Below are 22,525 nucleotides of genomic sequence, written 5' to 3' on the forward strand. Positions count from 1 at the left end.
CGCCAACACACAGGAGGAAGGGCTGTCCCGGCACCACACCAGATAGGAAGGTATCGACACTGGCTCCCATCTTTAACAAAATGTAAAGAAGAATCATGAGAAAATTGTGAAAAGTGTTACTGCTACATTCAACTAAGTCAATAGAAAATGTGCTTAACACCTGAAGTAGGATCATCAGAATAACTGTACATACAAGTACATTAACATTTGAATACCTGCAAATATCTCACAATATGGTCCTCAGCTTGACAGGCACTGATTTTTCCACTCTTTTTGTGGCCTTTGGAGGTAGGAGAAGCAGGTCACTGTCCCAGCCTAGAGGAAAAACAGGAGAAATGTCAAGACACATTCACATCATAAATAACTGAGATATTTTAAAGAGAAGGAGACAAATTAACCAGACCCACCTTGTGCAGCACAGACAAGAGGTCTTATGTGCTCATTAGAAGTCAGTTTTTCGCAGTCTGTCAGGATCCTAGCTTTGACAAAAGTAGGCCCTTTTGTCAAAACTCTGCCCGACACTTCCTCTCCAAACATCATGGTGAAGTCTTGGTCAATCTACAGAAGAACACACATTTTTATACTATTGTTCATATGCATAGATAGCTACAGCAAGGCGTAACTTCAAAGTTAACGTTATAAAAACTCACAGACATTTCAGATGTTCAGCAGCTGAGGGGTGTGTGTGTGGCTCCTGTATTAGCTGCGGCTAATGATAGATTGAGAAAATAAAATTAAGATTAAACTCTAAAAAAAAAAAAAAAAAAAAAAAAATCCCAACAATTAAAAACTCAATAAAACTACTCCGGCCCGTAAAAAAGCTCTGGGTTTAGAGAAGAGGTCGGTGTGGCGGCCCGGTGTGTCTACACCTGTATTCCTCCAGCAGCAACATAATTAACTTAGGCTACCACCCGGAGCTAGTCCGACTTTTAGCAGCTAATGTTATCCCTAGCAAGCAGGAGCTCAAACCCCCGGCCTATAACATTACCAAGGTTAAGCATATTTATCAACACCCATGTCTTATGTACAAAAGGAACATTAATGCACACTTGAAAAAATAGCATCAGGCTACAACAACCATGCTAACCTTAACATTGGATTTAGCCTACCATGATGTCAGCTAACTTTACACACAGGACTCCGTTAGACTTATTATCAACACATACAAATACTAATGTTACTGCATAGAATAGAAGGTAATTATCAAATAGGCATGCTGCCTTTCATTTACTTACGGAAAGATACTTGGTGAAGTCCCGAAAAGAAAGTGCTGTTGCCCCTGCTCAGACTCCTGCTCAGACTCCTGCTCAGACTGGGAGTCGTCCCGCTTTCAGGAAAACACGTCACAGATCCGTTGGAGAAACTCTGTTCAGTGTTGATTTTAAAGTCAACACGTAACAGAGTTGATTTTAAGTGTTGATTTTAAAATCAACACTTAATAGTGTTGTTTGGATTTAACTCCCCGGATTAACACCAACTCTTTTGAGGAATTAACTCTCACATAGTTGAATCAACTAAGCAAGTGTTGAATTAACACTGTATTTTTAACATTTAACACCAACACTGGAAATTTAACACTTTTGAATTTGCTGTGTAATGAGGCTGGGTCATGGAGATATGGGCATGATATATTCAATGTATCTCACTCAACACAACTAAACATGTGAAGCAAGACAGGAAGTGTCTGGACTTTGGAAGGAAGGTGCCAGTTCCTTGACTGAAAAAAAAAAACAGTCCCGTCCTATTGTATTCCACAATATTAATTATATTTTATACTGCAAGTGATGTTGTTTCCAATAAGAATTCAAAATGGAGGAGATGGAGGAAATACACATTCCTTCAGTGGCTTCCTTCAGCTATTTAAGTTTGACAGATAAATTAAATTAATTTCTTGATGTAACATTTGATACTTGCATCCCTTATAGAATAGTCCTTTACCCTTAACCTACAATAGCTTGTTAACAGGGAGCAGCAGAACAAGTTGAGAAGATACAGTAGAAAGTTGCCATGGAAGATGTGTTTGAGTGCCCAACTGATTAATGTATAAGCCCAATGCTGTTTTGGTTCTCCATCAAGCAGCAATACCAAGGAATGGAAAATGAAGCCAACATGGAAGTACCAAGAAGTGCAGTTCTTTGAACGACCACTAGAGACTGGCTCCAAAAGTGACTGGACTGGGGGCGGTGCATGGCGCAGTGGTTAAGGCGGCCGCCCTATGTAGAGGCTACAGTCCTCAACGCAGGCGTCCCCGGTTCGAATCCCGCATCGGGCAGACCTTTCCTGCATGTCATTCCCCCTCTCTCTGCCTCCCCCTTTCCTGTCTATCTCACTATGTGCTGTCAAATAAAGGCTAAAACGCAAAAAAAAAAAACATTAAAAAAGAAGTGACTGGACTGAATCCATAGACTGTTGTATTAAAATGCACTTTTTTACAGTGTAAATTGACACATTTACAGCCAGTGAAAAGTGTTATCTGTTCTATCTCCTAAAGCCAGGGACACACCGCCCCGACCGCCGGGCCTCGGGCCTCGTCGGATGGTGTCGGGTCCTCGTTTGGTGTGTTCACCTCCGTCGGGGAGCGTCGGAAGCCGTCGGGTCTCGTCGGGGCCGATTCAACATGCTCAGTCGGGGCTCATCGGCCGCCGGGAGAGGAGACTCGTCGGGTACTCTGATTGGCTGTGTGCCAGCTATGACGATTATGACTGGCGGTGCCGTAGCGAATCAGCGCGGTGTGTGGGCAGGGGCGGAAGTGACGATAGTAAACAAACCACACATAAAACACATGGTGCAGGCAAAGACGAACTACATTTTGCTTTTTTTGGATCGTTTCCAAAACGTCTTCTCAAAACTAATACCAAGCTGTTGTGTGCGCTTTGTTTTTAATCTGCCTGGTTTCTTCTATGGTTTCTCCGTTAGGTCATTTCCTGTTTTCATGTTTTGGTTTACGGGCACGAGACTAGCGCCACCCGCTGTTATGGAGAGATAATGCATCTCGTGCAAGCGCAGAACGTACAGGCTGCTGTGTAGTCGGCAGTCGTCGGGGCCGTGTGTTTCACTGCTTCCTCTCTTCCGACGGTGTCCGACGAGAGGCGACAAACTCGTCGGACAAGCGGCCGTCGGCGTTGGGTCGCGTCAGGGCGGTGTGTCCCTGGCTTTAAATGTAAATTTCAGTATGGCATAACGTTTTGCTTGATCATGTGTCGCTAAAGTGTCAGCTACACACACGCCCCTCCTCTTTGCCCATTTTTGGGTTAGCCAGGATTCAGGGGCGGAGTGCACACTACCAGCCTATCTCTATTTACAGTGTAAGGTCTCCAACTCCAAGGACTCCAACTGAGGAGGATATGGCTGCTAAAAGCTCCTTTATGTTTAGCACATAAGTTATGTGGTGTTGATGGCAGCTACAGATCTGATATTATATGCTCACTTTAAATTTCTAAATTTAGGGTTGAAAATGTATAGTTTGAACTCCTATTTGGTTCATTAATTGATGGTATATTCTGTAACATACATGTTCTAACCCTGCATTGCAACCAAATGATGGACTGAAATATTTACTTCAATATACTAAAATATAAATATTATAATCTATCCATTCAGATATTCAAATGCAAGCCTTTTTTTTTATATATCTGCAGAATTCAATCAAATGGAAATATTCAAGATGTTTTGAGCATAATTTAAACTCATATCTCCAAAATCCATGTTTGGCTATACAACATGCAACAAGTCTGTCTTAAACTACACATGGCTTAACTGCTCATTGGCGAGGTCAGTGTTGTCTAATGTCATGATTTATGTATGTTGAAGTTTCATTGAACTGGCTATTTTAATTAAGTGTTATATATTAAGGGATTAGCCTTAGTTTCTTTTCCACATAACTCCTCCATACATATTAGGCCTTATTTGTACAGTCAGTGATTGACCCACTTAATGGAAAATGACCGAATGCAGCGCAGAAGACTCAAGCCAACTTTTGCTCCATGCAAAGACTGGTATCATCAAAGACAGAGTAAAGTTTATTCCAACTAATTGGCAGCAACATAAAAGGGAGATTGAGCAGCATTGGAAGACACAGAAAAACCTCCAAATCTCTTTTTTTTCTCTCCTTTTTTTTGAAAATTGTCTGTTTTCTTTCATATGGCAAAAACAAAGCATTTGCTCGTTAATGATGAAAGAGCTCCATAACTCCCATGTTGATTGACGATCACTGAGATGTATGACACCTCTCAACTTGTCATAGAGGAGTTATTTGTACTCTGCTGCGATCCATTCTGTGAGGAAAGACCAGATGTCCCATCTTAATTAGGCCAGCAGTGATGTTTTTAATGACTTCTAGCCCATTACAGGCGACAGAAGAGTTTTCAGATCTTCCTCCTGTCACTCCTGTGGGCCTGCTGCTCTTTGTCTCAGGCTGGAATGTGAGTTTTGACACATATAAATCCTCCAAAGACAGTCGGGGAGAGAGACAACACGCGCTTGTGTGTGTGTGTGTGTGTGTGCGTACGTTGCAGTGTGTATCCGGTGCACACATAAATGAGAGCCGCAGACAAAGAGTTGTTGAATCTGTTGTCGAAAAAATGAGAGCAACTTTCCCTAATGTGTTCTATGTTCGTTTATCATGCGCGCTTCATTTATGGGAAACGTGGGCATGTATTATAAAATATATTTAATTCATGGTATATAAAGTTGAAAAAGTAGGCCATCGTAGTTGATGCAGGATCTGCTGTGTGTGCTCCTTAAATAATAGTGCAAAGGAAGGGAAAAAAACACCCTCCAAGGAATCCGTGTATTTCTCTCTCTAAGGTTTTGAGTCAGACAACACCTTCTATTCCCTTTCTTCCCTTCCCTTTTGCTTCAGCTTTCTTTCTTCTGTTTGGTTATTCTGTAGTTCTGCTCCATGATTTTTTTTTTCCTCCCCCCTTCTGTTTTTTTTTTTTTTTTGGCAGTCAAGACACGATAATATTGTCTTATGTCTTCCCTCATTCATTTTAACAGGATCATGGCTCAAAAAAATGCTCACAATGAAGTAGCATAAGAAAAGGCAGCTCATTTTAAAACTGCAGATCAAATATGAATGTGGTCTATTTGCAGTGATATCCTGCCCTGTGATGTGTCAGTGAGCAACATCTGCATAGCCGTGTCGGAGACGAGGCTGAGGTGAACCGACACACCACCTTCCTGTCCTATCTGTAGCACACGAAGCACCTCAAGGTAAAGTTTCTGAACAAATGTTATTGCTTGCTGTAATGAGGGTATAAAATGTAATTAATATTTTAGAATAAGTCCTATTTTTCATTTCTGAAACCCACTGTGGGGCTTCTTTTCAAAGGGTTTCAGTCAAGACCCAATGGGAGATTCAATTGACTTTAATCTTGCATTCGTTTGAAAATTTGAGCCCATTAGTTAACTTTGCCTTCTCAGTGCAGTTTTCATTGCATTTCAATGAAGCCGCTTTCCTGTGGTGTTAAAACACTAATAGATGCTTCAAATAGCAAATGAGAGAGAGGGAATATGAGCATAAGAGAGAATAAGAGAGGAAGGAAAAAGGAGTCGGGGAGAGGAGGAGATAGTTAAAACAGTCAAAAATATTATTATGAAACATCTATATTTCCAGCTATCAATTTGAACATATATATATATATAAATATATATTTAAGTGTGTGGGGATGTGGAAATGGATATATATAGATATGTACACACACACCTTTGCATAGCTTTGATGTTGATGTTCTGATTATATCGGGTTTGACAACATATCAGCTGCATCCACGTAGCAGGGCTAATGAGAGGTCAAAATGACCATAATAAAATGAAAGAATAGGGGTGGGACCTGAATTATTCTCTTTGATGTCAGGTGGGGACACTCTCTAATTGCCACAGCTCTCCACCGCTCCTCTGCCTCTCTCCACTCTTTCTGGACAGTGTTCACATGTCTCTCTTTCACCTGCTGCCACTGTACTCAGCCCCAGCCAAAACTTTGGAGATATCTCCACCTAAGGCTAGCTCATTTCCACTCAGAATGATGGATGTGAATGCTCTTCATACAATATATCCCCTTTAGACTTTAAGTTCCGAGCATCTCAGAAATTGCCTTTTTGTGGATTCATGAGCGAGGGCATTGAAAACCTCCCAGCAGTGCTTTCACCAAACATTTTTCAAAAGGTGTTTGTGTCACCAAGCTCATCTGGCTCTCCACTCAAGTCGCTTCCCTTATAGACCAGCAGCCTCACCCGAGTCACAATAGGCAAGACACCCGTGGGGGGTCAGCCAGCGGATGAGGGGGACTGCATCCTCTCCGTCCGCTTGCCTTAAACCAAATGTCATTATACTTTTCATCACAGGATAAACAGCTCTCTTTTTCACTCAGAATCCCCATTAATGAAAAGTAGGTCAAGTGCAGCGCTCCAAAAGGAATGCCAAAATCTCCCACCCCTGCACTACCCCTACTGCCAGCCTGACCCCATGGAAAAACGTGTAGAGAAGAAACCCTCTCCAGCGATTTGTCATGCTTCTCAGGAGCTCTGGCTCACGTTAAATGTATGTACACATCAAAGGAAATGATGAGAATGGCTATTTCACAAGCACTCCCTGCATTGTTAGATTACTTAAATGCCTCTCCTGCTGGTGGTGAGCAGGGCTGCGTCAAAGGAAAAATTAGTCAACAGATCTTATAGAAATGCCAAAAGTATCCCATGGATTTTTATAAAAATCAACCTGGGTGAGGTTTTTTTTTTTTTTGCCAGATCCCTTCCACCTCGGTGCAGTCCTTCCTCAAATGAAAGCTTGTGTTGTTGTTTCTACTGCCTCTGTTTAATCAAGCGGGCCCCCTCCCCCCCATCCCCAGCATCTTCACAAGCTACTGACACAATGCCTGACTAATCCCACGCCCAGCTTTGGGATATGGCACCCACACAGTCAAATGAGCAAACAAAGAAGTCTAAGTCCTCTATACTGGATTAAGGAGGTATAGAAATAATGGTGGGCCATAAATACCCAGTGAGGGAGTGAGTGCGGCTGCTGTTGACTAACCCCAGGCACCCAGCCACACCAAGCCAAGTGTCTCAGACTATCTGTTATGACCTTAGCCCTGGACCTTTAGCAAAAAAGGGGGTGTTGACCATCATCAGTCAGTTTTTCCATGACTCATATGACATCAAAAGGAGCTCCTCTTTTACATGAATGGATGAGCACAACCACTCGCAACCTTGGGCACCGGTCTCTGACAACATCTTGTGAGTGGCGGCTTTGAGCACAAGATTCATGTTTGGCAGATAGCCTACACACCAATCAGGTCACTGTGTGTTGACATATTTCATGTAGAGATTAAACAAACCCAGTAAAACATGTTACTGTGTGAACCTTATAGCTTTATTAGCTAGGCTAGCTGCTTCCAGTCCTTAGGCTAAGCTAGTCCAACCACGTTCCTCTGAGATTCTTGTGATCTCAGGTCAATATAACCACCGTAGAGTCTCTGCATTGTATGTTGAATGAAGCAAACCATGCTATCCCGACACGTCTTATACCCGATGAAGATGATATAAAATATATTTTTAAATATCCTCCTAGATACCACCCAAACCCATACAAAGATAGACATCACATGAATAGATTTATTAGATCAAAACATTAAAGGTATAATGTGTAGGAATTCCCCCCATCTAGCGGTGCGGTTGCATATCTGAACGTATTCTTGATGTTGCATTCACGTGAAATCGGGCAGATGTCAGACAGACAACAGACGCTGCATGTAACAGGATAAACAAGCGTCTATGTAAACAAGTGGTCCGCCAGCACGAGGCAAAACAATACAGGCGTGACAATATGTTGTCATGGTGATGTCGCATTCTCTCGTCGAGTAAAATGACATCCGGTTGGTTTGCCGACGGCCGTCTGCCTGACTGCACCTGACTGCACCCATAGGCGCCGATCCCGTGGGTGCTCCGGTGCTCGAGCACCAACTGGCAACGCTGAGCACCCACTGGCCAATCGGGATGGTAGATAAAAAAAAATAAAATGAGTGAATAAATGAAACTTGTGGTGAAACTGTATCTTTAAAATGAACTACATTTACTTAAATCGTATTATCCAATCAAAATCATTACAGCTCTGTGCGTGCACACGTTAGCGTAGTCACGTATCCAATGATCGGATTTGGCTGCGGAGCTTCTTCTCTGGAGGAGGGTCTGGCGACTGGCGAGCGAGACAAGCTACGGCTAAACAAGAGGCCGTCACGTACACACACACAGCAAAAATGTGAAGGTTGGCTGCGTATCGGCGGTTAAAAATGGACAAGTTTGTAATAAGAAAACTAAGTGGAACTGCGTCTACAACCACCAATGCTCCCAGCAGCAGCAGTAGCGGTGGCGGCGGCAGCAGCATTGACAGGGACAGGCCAGCAGCAAGTGTCAGCAGGGACGAAAGTACCAGAGGAGTGTACTGTGAAGCCAGTTTCGTGGGTTAGCGAGGTATGTTGAGTCTAAAGTTTAACTAAACTTAAGCCAGGCTCTCCTGTAGCTACTACTTTTAGCCCGTCCCGACCAGGTTATGTTCAGAATTTAATCCTAAAATCGGCTATAAAAGCGCCGCTGTTTCACTATTTAACTAATTTTCAGCTGCGTGACCTTTACTTTGAAAGTCCAGTGGAGCTGGATCAGAACAGAGCGTTTGTACGGAGGGAGAGATCAGCTGATCCGCTGCTGTTTACTTTCTCTCTGAGCGCCTCCGCCGAGAGTTGTCTCCGCCTACAGATGTTCTCCTCACCCGTTGAGCTGAGCGCCAGGAGCTCATTATGTATTAATCTATATATTTTACTTTTATATACAGTCAGTGTCACACTGAAATAAGTTGTGCGCTCACAGCAGTCAGATAATCAGATGGATTATCGGTAAAGTTAATAATTTCACTTAATGTGGCCATGAATAAATTCATTTCGATCAGTGTTGCCCAAACGCAAATCTTGTATAGGTCTACACTGTTTTCACATTTACAAAGGTCTTTGTTGTCTTTGTACAGAGACAATATGAGATTTGCTTGTAGCCACAGCACCTAAAAAAATCCACTGTTTTCATACGCATACCTCGCTGTCAATAGACTGTGTTGTATTTAGTTGTGGCTGGTGACTATATCTATGCAATAAAAGTCAGTTTGAGACCACCATTAGGCTACCTTGGTGGTATTCATTTTGAGCACCCAAAAAAAAAAAAAAAAAAAAAAAAAAAAAAAAAATATATATATATATATATATATATATATATATATATATATATATATATATATATATATATATATATATATATATATATATATATATATATATATCACTGATTCTTGAGAGTCGGGACAAAACATGTCCCACATAGAAAAGTCTTATTTATATCAAAAATAAAGAAATAAATAATGATTGACATACTCACAAAGTTAGATCTAAATGAATTGTGAATACTGATGTTATGTTTTAGCATAGATAATTCCTTTTTTGGGGGATATTTGTTTAATTATATGACCAGTGGTCAGACAGCCCATGTTATTTCTCTTGTCCTCAGCAATAGGTCACAACATTCACCAGCCCCAAAAAACTTTAAAAACCTCTACAATTGTGAAAACATTTATATCAAATCAAAGATAAGGGTTATACATGTATAAAACAATGCATGCCATGAACATCTAAAAATATTTTCCACAGAAATCTGCCCATCAAAGTTGTGTCCTCTGTTTCCGTCAACTCCGTCAGATTTTTTCATAAACCTCATTAAATCAGGCAATAGCATGGCCAGCTATCCCCTAAGGATCCCTCTTCATTCTCCTGGCTGTGGTGAATGCATCAATACCACACATGGTCTGGTAAAGTTGACATTTTTTGATATTTTAGATGAACAATGTCAATTTTCCTATGGTCACAGCCGGAGCATGTCAACACCATCTCTCCCTTATGATACTTTTTTTAAACCATAGTGGACTCAATGCAAGTATTTTATTGAGATTATGGAGACAGCTAGCAATAGCCAAAAAACTAGCTAGCTAGCTGCAGTGCTTTTTTCTGCAGAAGGAAAAAAACATGCCATTTCGTCAACTCCGTCAGAGTCAACTCCGTCAGGTTTTATGTCTGACGGAGTTGACATGTAAGCTGACGGAGTTGACAAATCCACCAATAACTGCTTAAATGTGCTAATATTATACTTTTTTCAAATATAGTAAAGGAATAGAATGTTATTTTAGGGGTTTATCTGCACATTAATGTAGTTATATAGAATGCAATTACATATTTTACAATATACTTGTGATTTGTAGAGCATGGCCAGACTGTGGTCTGCTTATTGAATAATTTTCTTCTCTTTTCTATCTGCTTATTATTGAATGACTTTCCAGCACATGTGTTATATATAGCACTTGTCTACATGTTTGATTTATTGATTGATGTACAATTTTAAAGGTACAGTGTGTAGTTTTCACTATTGAAAATATACACACTTCTTATAGAGCAGGGAAGAAGTTCAATGTTGCTTTTTCAAATCAGTTTACTTGGACCATCATACCAAAAGTGCACCTGTGGTAATTTTGTCTTGATATATTTTAAGACATGATCCATAGGATATGTGTCCAGAATGCCACAGCATCCAGTCTCTCTGACTCGGACAGTGTGCAAAACCCTGCCTTTCCACCATCATTAGTGTAATATATGCAGTACAGTGTCATCTGTGGCAGATTTGTCCAAAACAGACACATCTTCCAATCAAATGCTAGATACTGTGACATTATAGAAGGGCTTCGGAGTACAAAATGAAGAAGTGCAATTTGTTATAGTTTGAAATGGTGTATTTACAGTTTTGTTTATTATAGTTGAATTTAAAATATGTTCAGTAAGACAAGGGGTTGCTATTTTTTAATTTAGTGTCACTTCCATCTGTTTAAAAAAGATTTTGCTCATTGATCAGAAATGCAAATACAATTTTGTCAACTCCGTCAGCTCCGTCAGATCTTCATCAGCACCGTCAGATGTATGTTTTTGTAATTTTTTGGGAAAACAAATAATTCTTTCTTCAGTTTTTGTTGTTTAAGTAATGAAGGATCATCAGATCTACATCCTCTTGTGTCTTATTCACTTTAGGATTTTTTTCTATAGTGGCAAAATAAAAGATAAAGTTTGAAAATGCTAATTTTTAGAAATCTGTGTATTCATAACAGTGTGAAATTAAACCTTAAGTTTATATCTTACTTTTTATTGCATATCAGAGTAACTAAACACTATTAAAACATACATCAGAACTTAAGATTCTTGTTAGGCTATTATAATTATATAATTATATACTTTTAGTGTGTCTGACGGAGTTGACACAAATCAAGTCCTTATGGTAAACATGTGAATTTGTTAAAAATGTTTTTTAACCTCCAGCCTGCACCTTTACATGGTTAAATAGAACAGATCTTTATCTACATGAATATATAACTCTAATCAATATAGTGTAAATTTTCAAAAAAAGTTTTTCAGAACGTGTTTTGTCCCGACTCTCAAGAATCAGTGATATATATATATATATATATATATATATATATATATATATATATATATATATATATATATATATAATTGAGCACCCACGGGCAAAAACATAAATCGGCGCCTATGACTGCACCTGAATGCAACATCAGTGCCTCCGTCCTTCCTCACACTACACAGTGGTGACAGTTTTAACAGGCGCTACCTGGAAAACTTTCTCCCCGAGCCGACAGCTCCGCTGAGTTTCCGTGGTTACCTACGGTCACGCTGCCACTGAACGTAGAAAATGGCGATGCAACATGGCCGCCTCGGTTCGGTGCGTCGGCCACTTATGTATTTGTAACGACTTGTAACAACTCATTCTAAGGTACGAGAAAGCTTTCATTTGTATGCGGGTGTGATTCGACTTCAGTGAAATACGTATTTATGAAAGCAATATTTGAATTTTGCTAATAAAAAGCCAAATAAGTTACATACTGGGGCATTAAATGAAGGCCCAATAAAACATGAAGGAATCCAGAACAAAAAGACCGCTCACCTCGCCCACAGAGCAAGAATAAGGAAGAGTTTATAGGGCCTTTTATAAAAAAAAACATGGGGTTCCGTGGGGGCACACAGGCAAATAAAAGTTCGGCCCGAGGAGGGGAAGCAATCACTGTTAGGTAAAACAAATAAAAAAAACAATTTTGTGTCATTATATATCACCGTATGCATAACCTCTGTTACATAAATACAAAATGCAGTACAAAATAATTCAAATTCTTAAAAAAAAAAAAAAAAACTGCCTTTCTGCCTGAAATTAGCCTGTAAGTGGTGGGATTGTGTTTACAGCTGCCACCAGGCTAACATTAGCAAGCCATAAACAAGATTTATCCCTGATCACTAGCGGCAAACGCAACAAATATGCCTCCTGATAAATCTAAGCTCTAAGCTCTTTAGAGCTAAGGAATAATAATGTTGACCATTGGCCACTGATAAGTAGCATGGCTGTGGTTGTATCGCTACTGGCTCTCATAGACATGCACAACAGAGTCGCAGCATGGGTACCCACACAGGAACTGTCTCAATAAATAGGCCATAAATGTGCTTCTAGTTACTTTTACACCTCAACAACAGCTACTCATGGCTGGTTAGCCGGCACAACAACGCTATCAAAGCCACACATGGTCAATCAGGTTTCGACATGCCCCCAGGGCCCCTGCGGCCATGTCGCCATGAGGACACGTCTCCTTTATGTGATAGGTAGCGCTCAACAAATCACATTTGAGGCTGACAGGAGTATAATTAATTTTGCAAATATATGAGAAATTAATATTTGGATGAGAAATCAGGAGTCTCTCCATTCTCCAGTCGCTGTGAATATCTGTTGCAAATTTCAAGGCAATCCTTCCAACATGCAACACAGGTTCTTGGCTGAAAACAAATCACAGACATTACAGTTTTGTTGTGTGCTCCTGAACCATTAGGCTGTCAGGACACCCAAAAATATCCCTTCCAAAAAAAAAAAAAAAAACATTGAAATGGAAATTTACAATGGTGGAACAGGCTTCTCCTCCCATTTCCCTACAGTATACCTGCTCTCTGACCAGCAACCAGCAACCTACCAGCATCAGTCAACCATCAGAGGATGTTTTTCCTCCAGACTAAAGCAAATTAGGAACGGTTTTCCAGCTCATTTAATCTCCTGTAGATGAAGTCAGATGGTGACGTCAGCCTTCATTCGTTCATTTGGGGGGAAAGAAACGCTGCTGCTTTTATCACACTGCCACATTCCCTATTCAACATGCGCATAACGTTAAATACAGTGACAAAAGGATGGTGGTGACAACAGGATGGATGATGAACAGACTGGGTGCTCCAGCGTTGTGTAATGAAAGTTAGTGAGCAGCCAACATAACAAAGTGTGGACTATCCGATAGATTATGGAGCAGGTGGGATTTAATGCTTGACTGGACTGTTCAAAGCAGGTGCTTTGGAGGGGTGTGCATATTCCTTACAGCACAGGCTATGTGCCGGTGTGTGTTTGTGTGGCGCTTTATGGTTTGTGTATGTGTGTTTAGAGGTAGAAATTCTGTTTGTATTTGTGTGGGGAGGTGTGTGTATCTGTGTGTCAGTCAGTCAATGAGTGTTTAAAGGCTCAGTCATTGGACCCGAGGGAAAAGGAAAATGAAGGGAAAAGCACAGGGCAAAGTTGCAGCGTGGGGGTCTGTATCGAACTCGGGCCATCTACCCACGATCCCTGCTGCATCCAATTTCAGCACCAACGCCTCCTGTTAAACCCCATCAAACAGACACATGGCGGCACAAAGGAAAACCTCATCTCCACGGGAAACTAATCCGCCGGTGTGCGCTGTAAGCCTGTCAGTTTTTTTTTATTTTTTATTTAAAGAAGTCATCACTCATTTCGCCAAAGATTAAAAGTATGGCTAAATTGAGAAAATCCGCTTAGGAATTCTGAATTTAAATAGTGAGTTGGAGGGGCAGCTAGGAGAGTTGCCAAGGCTTGTGGGGAGCACAGACAGGTATGGGAGGTGAGATAAATTGAAAATATACATATTTGTTTTGTAGTTGGATTTCCCATAACCATCAGACTGTTTTTCTTCTTCTTTTTTTTGTGAAAGCGGAAGGTGGAGGGGAGCTGGAGGCAGGAGGCCTCCCCATCCACACTTGACAGTTGTAGGAAATGAGAGCTTCACCTCACAAGCAGTCTCCTGATTGGAGATTTCAGCTGCAGAGACACGCATGTGAAATTACTTCCTGTGACTTTAATTGCCTTGCTGTTGGCAACAAGGTGTTTTAGCACGGGAATGCCAATTTGCTTAGCAGCATGGCCATGGAGGGTGGGTCAATACACGTCTCCATGATCTGCAGTGCACACACACACACACACACGGTTGGTTTCACTGTGTTTACTGCAGGTTAAGACAGTAAGTCACCGTTCAACAGCAGATGAATCTGTATCATTCTTTGAAATATGATGGCATCAGTTGATAAGCCTATTTTAAAGGGGACCTGTGCAACTTTTCCTCTGTGTTGCTAACCCTCCTCCTGGTCGTGTGCATTTGTTTTCAACGAAGCTGGCAAGAAAGCAATCAAAGGAGTGGTGGATAATGTTATATATCAGATACATGTTACAACGTGTATATTTTTGTAGTCTTATCTGTCATGAACAAGAGATTACAGGTTACGGGGCGCGTTTGTGTCACGGTGTCGCAGAGATGAGAGCTGGGGGGTCGGTGGCTCTGATCTTACAAGGTTGGTTTTCAGACAAGAGACACTAGGTGGAAGGCAGAGAGCCTTCTTTCTCCCTATAACAAGTTACAAGTAATTTAGATTTTCTTTTTAGTAATTTATTTAACCATCACAATTACTGCTAAAATGTTTAATTAAGGTAAAAATGTAGCATTGTTTGGCTAAAAATCTTGAATAGTTCCCCTTTAGAAGCCAAACCTCACATGATAAGGTCTTCATAGTTGGATGATTACACAAATCACTGGACTTTTACACACGGTTTTGAGTCAACACTGGTGTCACCACCATCCCAACCTAGACTCGTACTAAATTATGTCCTTCGTACAGTGGCCCTGAGAGCTCAACACACTGCAACTTGGGAAAAACACAAACGAGCAACTGCAACTTCTGCATTCGACAACACATGCACAGCAAATAATCACAACAAATTCAGCCGCACAACACAACAGAAGTGTATCCAACAGACAAATCGTATAGGGGTGGGAGTGTGGGGGATCACAAAGGTGTAATACTAACCATGTCTGCACAGGCACTTTATGCCATATTATCTCTCTCACTCTCTCTTCCTTACTTGCATTTCTCTCTTTATTAAAACAAAAAAATCTATAATTCTTATATTTACAGTTGAAAAAATAAAAATTAATGCATCGCTTTTGCTATGTTTGCGCCTACTCTTCATGTTATTATGCCATCTGACACCTTAATTAGGTCTTCTAGGCCTCAGTGATAACCAATCACAGACATTACTGACCCTGTTGTTCTTGCTAGCCGGGTGCTGTAAAGTAAAACTCTGCACTTTATCACTACAACTGCCTTTGCTGTTCCTTGTTTGTAACATTTTCTGCAACTAACTAAATGCAGTGAGCAGACAATCTGCCGCCTGTACAAAGGCTTGAGTATTGCCAGTGTGCAGGATTAGTCACATGTGCGTACATGTACAGTAGGTGTGATTGTGTGAATGGTTGTCTGAAGGTTTCTTGTTAATGTTGTTGTTTTAAAGCAGCATTTAGGATTATTTCAGATCATTGCAGGGTCGCTCAAGGTCATTCATGAGGAAGACTAAGATTTTGGAGGGGGGGTTCATTTCAATTACATTCAAGTCCATAATTGGTTAAAACACCTACGATGTACTATATAATCAGATTTTAAATTGATATCTAAATGTAAATATCAAGTTGCAAATTAACATTATGCTTCCATATGGCAACACCATTAACCTCAGTGTATTGTACCATGTGCTGTCCATTTTCTATAGCCCTCACATTAGATCCAAGGACACTGAAGCATTATGGTATGTAAGGCATAAGGTCCATTAGTGGAATGTTTGTATATACGCACTTACATTATTTCATTCTGTATATGCCTGAAGAACATCTAATGGCTTGAAAAGCTCTTTGTATTTTGGTGACATGAGATGGATCTACAACATAAAGCCGAGGTTACTGACCGTACAGTATCTCAGTCAAGACAACATGTTTGACCACGAGCCTTTCCCTAATGAAGTCTCTCTTTTCTTTCTCCCTTCGTCACATGTATGCGAGCTGTGCTTTTCCAAACACACTGATGCTGCTCCGTCTTTGAGATGGTTCATGCGCTGGCCAGAGCCTGTCTTAGGTGATAATTATGTCAGCTCCCAGACCAAATGATGTATTATTTATTTTGCAGTAACTCGCCGCCCCCCCCCCACCCCCCCTCCCTCTAACTGCTGGCTGAGATGTGTGCCCCTCGAGTGGTCATTAATCTGATATCTGGCCGGCCTGGGCACAGCCCCTATGATCCTGACCCAATCTCAGATCCTAATCCAAGGAGGAAGAGGGCTGCAGGCCAGGATTTGGAGGCCCCAGCTATCTCTCTCTCTATAATTGATAGGTTTTAGGCGATTATACGCTTCACGTGATTATGATCTATAACGATGTATTGATTGGACTGTACTGGGATCCAAGCGGGTTGTTTTTCACACCAGAGACACCTACACCTCCTCTCCATCGTCCAGTATTTGGCTGCTGTACATTTTGGTTTGGAGCTATTTTGGACTTTGAAATAAGGAAGACAGACACTGGTACTGTGTGAGAAAGAGAATAGAATACACACACACTTACAAGAATTTATTTTAGAACATTATATGAGGCTGATATTGGCCTTTTATTCTCTGTGGTATTTGGGTGGGTCAGTATCTTCCAGCTCTGATAATAATGACAGTGCCTAACGGAAACGGTCTAGAAAAGCAGACATGATGTTTCCCAGTTTTGCTAATTTGTATGTGACGTTTATCTTCTGGGTTAAAACACGACATTAATTTAGTTGAAAGTGAAAGTTAGTTTTTTTCTTTATGTTAGAAATCCAGGTTACATCTGATTTTCAGTCACTGATGGTCTAAAGAAAAAAGGAATATGGCCGACAGAGAGGACCTGTGAGTACATGGCAACATTGCATCTCCCAATAACAACCCCGACACTTTGAAGTTAAAACATTACCCTTTGTGTGTCTATACCTGTTTTTTTTTCTGGGTAAAATAATTTGTTTCTGTTTCATGATGCAACATTCACAATAATCTCGACACTCTTCTGCTTTCAACAGAATTTCAATGACAATATTTCACATTTGCAGGACTTCTTTTTTTCTTTTTTTCCCCCAAAACCTGCCGCTTTGAAGTAAAAGACACTGCAATCTGATCTGTTCTCACCTGCTTGATTTTTTTTAACCTATTAAAATGTAATAAAAATAATAAAAGACTCTCAACTCAAGGTTCACTAACAAGCTCGCTCTCAACAGGCTTGTTTTCAACTATATCTCCTTCTCAATCAATGGAACAGCGTGGAGATGCAGACGGGGAGGTTTGTAAATGAATGTTCGACTGTGTCTCAGAGCCCTCCATCCAGAATGAAATGTTATTTTCCCATAAATAAAACACTTATTTGACAAAAAAACAATCTCCAAAATGTACAGACATGAACACTTTCGCTGTTTCTCTAAATGATAAGTTAGTGAGTTCATCCATATGGAATGCTTTGTAATGACAATTGCAAAATGTGACCATGATTCTCCTGTGTTGTGATGCCAGAGGAAGGAGGACACATTGTGAAATTCCCCCGTTGCATAAGTTTGAAAATACCTCAGTGCAAAGCCAAGATGGCGACTGTGAAGACTGCCGAGCGATTCGCATACAGTTTTTTTTTTTTTTTTTTTTTTTACCGTTTTCAGTGTAACATCTGTGTACCTTTACATGTGAGTGTGGCTGCACTTATGCTCTTAAAATAGCAAGTGTGCAAGTGTGAGAATTAAAGTAAACAACCCGAGACACATGGTATAAACTGCAGAGTGAGTACAGGCTTAAATTAGGAGTCAAAAAGATAATAAAAAATAATCACAAAGTTTGTACTGGTAAACTATCTATGAAATAAATCTGCGTAAGATACTGTATTTGTGTATGCACAGAAGAAAAGGAAAGATGTATATAATATGTACGATTTAAATGTAAAAAAAAAAATTGTTAAAAAAAGCATGCCAAACTCATTTTGACTTGAATCTAATTGGACATTGGCAATCCAGAGCAGTGACAGAGCAGGTGGGTATGTTACCTTATCTGTGCAATGTGAAACTGAAGAAAAATATGATTTATTACGGTTTAAATCATATATAACAGTTAACATTAAATGCTGATGTCTGCATGCAAACATATTCACACAGTCTCAGTTAATTCTATCACACTTACAATTATTTTCTTCACATACATTTCTCGTGCAGATTTACATGTTGAAAATATGTCTAACCCTAGTTTGAATAGGTCAGATTTTTTCCCGAACTTTGTTGTATTTATAAAAATCTGGACTTTTTCACCATAGTGCAGCAGCAGGGGAATGGTTTGCGGATTACCATAGTGTTAGTGAGTTGCAATTAAATCACTATTTGATAGCCTTTCAGTTGTCTAACAACAGAAACAGAAAACTATGTAAATGAAAGGGCTAGATTGTGTTTACAAGTATTCTACTGTGTGAAACAGTGTAAAGTGATGATAGAGAGCAGCGGGAGGCTGAGCAGAGCTTTAATGGGCTGGCGCTCGGCAGAAGAAGCAGCTGTGTCTGTAAATGTCCAGTCACCGTCTGCCAAAGGCTGTATAGCAGTGATGTTAAGAAAATAACTTTTTGTCACCTCTAACATGATGTAATGATCTGTTTGGCCAGGCTGTCTGTACCACACCTCACCAGATGTTGGCTATATGATGCACATGTTCTGTAGCTCACTGACTAATAAAAAGAGATGTTTCTATTGGTCAGGGGTTTCCCTCAGGGCAGAGGTCGCTACAAAAACAAGAGGGGGATATTGTCTGGATGTACAACTGCTGTTGTCAAAGTCAAGCTCAACCCAGAGACATTGAGAGTCAGTGTTGGGAAAGTTCACTCTCTACATGAACTAGTTCAAAGTTCAGTTCACAAATTTAAAAATGAACTAGTTCAGTTAATAGTTCATATCAAAATTTTGAACTAAGTTCACAGTTCCAAAACTGAACTAGTTCATAGTTCTTTTGTCTTTTTTTCCCCAATATGTTGCTACAAGCTATTATTTCTCAAAATAGTATTATTATTGCCTCAGCCCATGTTGAACTACAGACAGCAATTATTTTAGCAGTTTTAACCAGTATTAGTTAGGCTATAATTACTACTTTACTTCCCTGAGTTAGAACCTGATGAAAGTAATTACCAGGAAAAGTAACTTCTCAAAATTCTCAAATATGTCAAATGCAGGGTTCTTACGGATCCTTAAAAAGTCTTAAAAGGCATTGAATTCATTAATCTAACAATAAGGCCTTAATTGGCATTAAAATGTCTTAAATCAATTTTTCAAAAGTCTTAAAAATGTTAACACATGATAAGTGGTATTTTATGGTTGTAATTAGTCTCAAATCTCAAAATAATTGGTAACATCCCGACATATAGAAGTTACTTTTTATGCATTTATTTTGAAAGGACAGCTGGAAAGAGACACAATCCAATGTTCATGTAGCAGTCACTTTACCTTGGATCACATAGGAAAGTGGGTAAAATTGTCCCTAACCCTATGTAATTGATGTGGTGTTTTTTTCTTTTTTCTGCATTTGTGTTTATTATGAAGTTGGTCTTAAATTTCATTTCAAGTGGCTTTAAAAAAGTCTTAAAAAGTCTTAAATTTAACTTGGCTTAAGCTGTAGGAACCCTGAAATGACTTGGACTTCCCTCTCTAACCCCCGTTTATGTTTTACTAACCAACTGGGTCAGTGTTCCTCCATACAGACAGGCTCCACGACGTGCTGTATCACTCCGCCTCTTCCATGCTCCGCTGATCCAAACAGCTGATAGGTGTTGCCAGATTGGCTGGTTTTTCCGCTACATATTAACGCCTGTTTACAATGTGTTTTAGCTGGGTTTTAGCCTGGAAGGTTCTATAGAAATCTGCCACACTCCTGAACGAAGTCATACTTTGAGAGAGCGCCGTTCACAAACGCCAGAATGAACGCGTTCACAATAACGTTCATTAAGCGGAAATACAGTACGTTCAGTTCACGTTCGCCCACAATATGAACAAGTTCATGAACGATTGTTCACTGAACGCGTTCAGGCACAACACTGTTGAGAGTTGTGCAAATCAAATCACAGCAGAGAAAGAGAGACTGGCATCGACTGAGGAAGAGTACGGTTGAAAAGCACAAGTATAGCCAGTGGACATTTCTATGTCCAAATGTAGTCAAATTCTGATTTAAAACTGTGGCATCATCTGATAAATTCAAGAACACAGCACTCCCATAATAGAACCTGTTTGCATCAATGATGAAGCTTTCAGCTGACCAATAGTGACTCAGTCAGTGATGTTCCTATAGTGCTGGTCCTGCTGTAATGGTCCTGCCAACAAACAGTGATGCATCAATATGTAATCAGTCATTACTTTTAATGTGTGATTAATGTTGTGTTTTATTTGCTATGATCATTTTTAATTAAAGCATTTTCCAGCACCTTGAAAGTGGCTCTATAAACAATGATTGAATATGATTATTATTATTATTATGACATGCTGCTAAAGCCTATAGATAGACTCAGATTGTAATACACATGATTTACATGATCAAAAGTACAAAGTATTACATGTTTTAAATGGGTGAATTCAAGTACTTCAATATTAGCATATATAGTCATATTATCAACAGCTTGTATCTGCAGTATAGCAGCATCACCCTGCAGCTGAAAGCTTCACCTCACAGACACGGAGGTGAGCTGGTGGATGTGAGTCTGTGAAGCAGTGGGAGACAGTTAATTATGATAAGTGTAGACTGGGTTGTAATAACCATGAACTCTAATTTCTATCACCTGCGCCGCAGCCCTGGGCTCTGAAACATGAAGGACAGCTGACAAAGAGGAGAAGCACGAGGATCTGTTCACTAAGCTGCACACAGCACACAGCACTCACTAACACAGTGGTGTGATCAAGTGCAGGTATGGCAGGTAGTGTATCAAACCCTGCTAAAGATGTATGTATGACACTCAAGTGTGTTTACATGGACTTTAGCTTCCCAGTTATGAGTGGATTTTTGAGTATTCTGTTTTTGTGTTTGTGCATGTAAGTATCATGGCTCTATCGCAATTTAATTGTTGCAGGTGACGATGCCAATAAAGTATTGAATTGAATTGAATTGAATTGAATTGATAGGAATTGAATCCTGACTGTAGAAACCCAGATACGGCAGTATCCTGGTTTTGAGAAACCCGGTTTTGCTACCTTGAGAACTCCGAAAGAAAACAGGATACCATGGCATATGTACCCCCTTATCCCAGTTTCTGATAAGCCGTTGGAAATTTAGAAAAAAACTCACATGTCATATGCCGCATAAATCATGCAGTTGATGAAAGATGCCCTGAAAGTTTTCCCTCCACTCGGAATCCATAAACTCTACTAACACGATACGGTGCCACCATTCATGGCTGCGTATTTTCATCCACCCCAAAATCGTCCTACGCCGTGGTGGTGACAGGCAGATGGAGGTCAGAGGTGAGTACATACATTGTCATACTCCTCCTTAAAGGGATAGTTCAACATTTTGGCAAATTGGCCCATTACAATAAGGTTCGTTACCTTTAATTGTTGGTTCAAGCTATTTTTAGAACGGCGGAGCAGAGCCGCTAGCTGCTCCGCGCGACGCTACTGAGGCTAATGGGATTTCTTGGTTTCCCTCATCAAACTCATCAAATACACAATCCAACAACTCCAAAACGCTCTGGTGGACAAGTTGTGACCTGCACATTCACCACACTACGAGATAATAATGTTAACGTTACGAGACAGAGATGTTTCAGAGGTAAATTCATGCAAAACCACTGATGCGCATTCCCGCCGGGGGCAGTATTTTGGCAAGCAGACTCTGCATTTGCCTCGAAAACAACTCCATCTCGTAACGTTCTGTTATTATGAATGTGCAGGTTACTGAGGTTTCTCTGTGTCCATGTAAGCGCAGTATTCCGAATATGATCATAAACGGGACAATGCTCATAACCGAAGTATGAGCAAGGATACCGAAGTCCATGTAAACGTGATTAGTGAAATGATGACCAGCAAATTCACAACCCATTGTCACATTTTCTCCTCTCTTTAACCTCTTCTCTATGATCTTTAGGTCACGTTCAGGCCCGAATTAAAAAAAAGAGAGAGGAAAAACTGCGGAAAAAGTTTCAACTTTTCCCACAATGCAATGCAACATCATCTGGCAAGAGGAAGAGAGAGGGAGAAAGAGAGAGACAGACAGAGAGAGCAACA

At 40.3% G+C, this 22,525-nt stretch overlaps 1 long non-coding RNA gene across 1 annotated transcript; it reads right to left on the reverse strand.

Moving 5' to 3' along the window:
* Nucleotides 1-443: 443 nt before the first annotated feature.
* On the reverse strand, nt 444-1,302 carry LOC311006356. The gene is made up of 3 exons (XR_014596378.1): nt 1,236-1,302; nt 651-709; nt 444-558 (listed from the first exon to the last, which is right to left on the reverse strand). It is a non-coding gene; the product is annotated as an uncharacterized lncRNA (long non-coding RNA).
* Between the last annotated feature and the right edge of the window lie 21,223 nt (nt 1,303-22,525).

Source organism: Trachurus trachurus (genome assembly GCF_905171665.1).
Source record: "Trachurus trachurus genome assembly, chromosome: 23".
Classification (NCBI taxonomy): Eukaryota; Metazoa; Chordata; class Actinopteri; order Carangiformes; family Carangidae; genus Trachurus; species Trachurus trachurus.